The sequence below is a fragment of the Macrobrachium nipponense genome, chromosome 35 (genome assembly GCF_015104395.2).
Source record: "Macrobrachium nipponense isolate FS-2020 chromosome 35, ASM1510439v2, whole genome shotgun sequence".
NCBI lineage: Eukaryota > Metazoa > Arthropoda > Malacostraca > Decapoda > Palaemonidae > Macrobrachium > Macrobrachium nipponense.
In genome coordinates, this window is record NC_061096.1 from 34102480 (window position 1) to 34107479 (window position 5000).

The following is a 5000-nucleotide window of genomic DNA, read 5'->3' on the forward strand; positions in this document are numbered from 1 at the left end:
CTCCCGACAATGTTCAAGTATAACCTAACATTTTATCAGCGTTCGATGTCATCCTGCGAATTCCCTCCAAGACAAAATCAATAGATTTCAATTTCATTCTCAGAACTTCCTCCCTCAGCTACCAATCCGGTGGTCCGAAGTCCGATTCTCGGGTCGGCCAACGGGGAATCAGAAGAATTTATTTCCGGTGACAGAAATTCGTTTCTCGATATAATGTGGTTCGGATCCCACAATAAACAGTAAGTCCCGTTGCTAGGTGACCAACTGGTTGCTAGCCACGTAAAAATATCTAATCCTTGGGGTCAGCCCTAGGAGAGCTGTTAATCAGCTCAGTGGTCTGGTAAAACTAAGATATACTTATCTTTTTTCAAGCATTTAATTTTTCGTATTTTTAAACCCACTGTTGAACTAGAAGGAAAGCTGCATTGTCTGACAATTCTCCCGAGACCAACAAAGTTCCCTGAATATATCCAATACCACAATCGCAGCAGATATCTTTGCAAGAGCTCAACATTGCTCCTATAAAGCTTACGAAAAGTGTCACTTATTCCTACAATCATCTGACAACAACAGAATTTAAAAAAATAATAAATCAAATAGCTTTAATTTCCGTGCATCCCGTAAACTTCCTTCCACTCCACTTCTCCTAAATATAATATTCGACCCTACTCACTGGGGTCTTTCCTCCTCTCGTTCACCGAATTCCCAGATTTATGGGCGGAGACCGTAACCTTGCACGCAGAGTATCTTCCTAACCGCCGCTTTATTACTCTTCCTCTTATCAGTCCAGACAATATTATTATTTTCTATGAATAAGTTGTTGAACGAAAATACAGGGTTCAAATTCTCGACCGTCACAGGTTTGTGTTTGTCACGTGTTTACAAAATCCTATAAACATGTGTTTACAAAATCATATAAACATATGCTACAGTCTTCGAAGTATGCGTACATGTATGGAATTTTCTCCCCTCTTCTCTGACACATTAAGATATACATACATCTCAAAAGACAAACGCATGTATACAGTTTGAAAGTTACCACGTATATGATACCTACGGTCACGTGTACTCTTGTCTTTATGAGAGAGAGAGAGAGAGAGAGAGAGAGAGAGAGAGAGAGACCTTGAATGAGGGCACGATCAACCAACGTTGGTGTCCTCTCTACCCACACTGCCTTGCCCTACCTTCCTTTTCCCTAGATGGATTCGGCGATTCCAGAGAGTAAGGAGGTATCGAGAGAAATGAAGAGGAGAGAGAGAGAGAGAGAGAGAGAGAGAGAGAGAGAGAGAGAGAGAGAGAGAGAGCACGAAGGAGGATGGAGGGGCGTAGGGGAGAAGGACGAGAGCGAGAGAAAAGGATGCGCTTCCCAAGTAGCCTTGTGGCGGGGACGACGCGGACTCATCAAAAGGGCGTGGTCACTTGTATTATAGTAGGCTTCCCGTCTCCCTGGACCATGAACGAAGACGTCATTCCCGGACGACGCGACCAAACGCGGAGCCATGGATGCTGATCGCGATCTTGACCTCTTGGCGTGACCTCGGGAAATGACCGGGCGACGAGACGGGACGTTTGCAATTGATTAAGTTGGTTAAGCTCGTAAGGGCACGAACCGGTAAAATAATTTAAAGGGCGTCATTGCAGTCCTCTGTTCTGGTCTTCCGTGGTTCGATCCCACGATGGGACGAACTTATTATCATCTAAAAAATTCACCTTCGGTTATCATTTAAGAAAATCTATTATTTCCAAGGTTTTGGCGAATTGGATATTAAAGGATATTTGTAGCTTAATGTCACACACACACACACACACACACACACACACACACACACATATATATATATATATATATATATATATATATATATATATATATATCACAAATAAAAAAATTCACTCGAGAGTCGATACACTAAAAATAAAAGAGAGAGAGGAGAGAGAGAGAGAGAGAGAGAGAGAGAGAGAGGAGAGAGAGAGAGAAACGAAAATTTCGAATTATTTCACCAACACAAAACGAAGCAACAGAAAAAAGGACAAACCAGACATCAAGAAACGAAAGACCCGAAAGAGGCCAAACTTTTTTCTTTCTTTCTTTCTTTTTTTTCGGGGGGGAGGGGGGGGGGGGGGGGGGGGATCAAGCAATCTGAATAGAGATACTTAAGTGAAGCCTTCTGGCAAGCTAAGGCCAAGACGTAGATAGCAGACCAGTTTTGATTTTCTATGATGTTCTGCTCACCTAACAATTGCGGTTACGTAAGCTGGCAATCGAAGATCGTTGACATATTATAGCTTCTAATACTGTTACCGAGGATTACAGCTCTCCAAGCTATAGGTTAATCCTATACCTAACATGGGCTTATATAGTAGACTACAAAACTATTTTTGCTGTTGAATATACAGGTGGTTCTTACTGCTTCATATTCACGTGTCCAATTTTTATAAGTTTTCAAGGGGAATACGGACCGGTTCTTTGCTAGTGTTCAAATATCAAATAATACAAACTTTCCTATTTAATAACTTACAACGGTGCATCCACGAACCTAGTTACAAGAAATCTTCCACTCACTGTTAAACCACATTTTAACATTGCGACAGAAAAAACTTCGAACTTGGCCATTTTGCGGGCAAAAGATCAAAACATTCAAAGACAGAATACTCATCTCCTTTAGGTGTTATGGATTCTATCATTTACATATGACAGTTTACCACCAACTGCCGCCACTAAACCTCTGGTGTGACAATGTAACTCTACCTAAATATGTACAAATCAGCAAACGTATGGCAGATGTGGGAGATTTCAACGTGTCCTAGGTAATGAACTGCATACGGTATATATATCTCGTGATTCGCTACATTTCTCCGCCGGTTAATCAAAGCTTTCTTTTATTTTTTGGAACGTTATTGGCTGAATTTATCATTTCAGAATCATGGCAAATACAATTATGTAAGTTATCAACACGATCATATTTAATAAATTGGAACTCTTGAAATCTTAGAATTACAATGTTCAGTGATTTCTTCCGTCCTTGATCGCCAAGGTGTGAAAGTCCATAACCCCTCTTCTTTCACGCAGCAGGCTTACCGCTTCTTTCCTCATCGACCCCCTCCCCACACAAAAAGCGCCCTTATTCTTCATTTTTCATGTTTTCCTACTAGTAGGGCCTAATAATAGGTATGAGGTTACTCATCCCATGAAGTTTTACTCTTAAGAAAATATATGTTGTAGAATTTTACCTCAGACATCCATTAATTTCGACAAAAAATAAGTTCCACTTAATATCTAAACAAGTGCCATGACCTCAATGTTGCGTACAATTTTCCCCCAGTAATGACAGCTTGGCATACCAAGTTCCGCAACGCAGACTTGGTAAAAAGACGCCCGAAAACGCGATATGCTGGTGGGCACCGCCTCAACTGGGGCGAATAAGGCATCCGACAAAATTCAAGGCTAGCGGTGTAAATGAGTCACTTTTCACTCTTGGCAAGAACTGGGGTGAAATGCGATCCAAGCAAATGGCAGCATTTGCCGATGAGACACTGAACGGGGCTGCGTCATCCATGGGAGACTGCGATGACCCAGAAAATCTCATAATAAAGACAAAAAAATACACATACACCTTGATATATATATATATATATATATATATATATATATATATATATATATATATATATATATATATATATATAATATAACATATATAAAATATATATATAATATATCTATATAATATAATATATAATTATATATATATATATATATATATATATATATATATATATATATATATATTTACATATTATGTGTAAGACAAAATAACAGTAAGTGATGTCATGTGGGCTCGTGATTACAATGTCTTCAATACTGACGTGCGAGAGAGCTTCCTAATAGAAAAATTACGGCATCAAAGGCAGGTAGGCACATAAGTGACACCGGAAGACGAGTTCCAATCCTGCTTGAGAGCTGAAGTTCGACTCTCTCATTGGACCGTCAGTCACGACATTCAAAAGTAAAAATCACTAAACACGCGGTTGATATTCTTTAAGTAAAACAGGCGATGGATGTGACAGAACCCGAGTGAGTAAAATCATACAAACTAAGAGGAAAAAGTTCATTTAAACTAGCAAAGGAAAGACCTTGAAACAACGATCACCTCTGAAATGATGGAGGGCTCAACAGATGCGGCGAAGTTTAATCATTAAAAGCAGTTTGCCAATTAATGCAGACTAAAATATGTAAACATTAAATTCATAAAATTATTATGAAAAACACTAATACAAACAGGCAACCCGATGCTGCAATTTACACTGATAATAGCCAATCTTCTAGATTTCTACCAAAACGATACAATGTCTTAAGGAGAAACAAGAACACAAATCCGTTCGGTCTTGGCAGGAATTATAACCCAAGCTGGCTAACTTACAACTGTTACATCTGAATCCCGAATTAAAGGCATCTGCAGTGCCAATTTCGCTTTCCCTCCCAAATGAATGCCATAACCTGAAGAGCAAACGCTAGTTACTGAACACAATTAAAAAAAAAATTATCAGACATAGTTCCGAAATTCCTCTGTCAGAATGGATCTGCAGAACAAACTTCCTGATCCATCGGTACTATACCCTCCACCAACTCGAAAGCCTCACATTGAGAATGTCACTACCCATAAATATTCAAGTCGCGTTGTGTTCGAATCCATAACAGAGACCGTTATGTCTAAAGTAATGGTATGCAAAACGACCTCGTAAATCACAGTCAAAAAGGAGTCTTCATCTTATGAAAAATCTCTTCAAGTTAAGTATATCTTAGTTTAACCAAACCACTGAGCTGATGAACAGCTCTCCTAGGCCTGGCCCGAAGGATTAGATATTTTTTACGTGGCTAGGAACCAACTGGTTACCTAGCAACGGGACCTACAGCTTATTGTGGGATCTGAACCACAATATATCGAGAAATTAATTTCTAATCACCAGAAATAAACTCCTCTGATTTCTCGTTGGCAGAG

The 5000-nt window shown here is 39.4% G+C and overlaps 1 protein-coding gene across 8 annotated transcripts in view; it reads right to left on the reverse strand.

The window, feature by feature from the left end:
• LOC135208575 (WD repeat-containing protein 7-like) overlaps positions 1 to 5000 on the reverse strand; it is a 263777-nt gene that overhangs the window by 117181 nt on the left and 141596 nt on the right. The gene's annotated exons all lie outside the window — the stretch shown is intronic.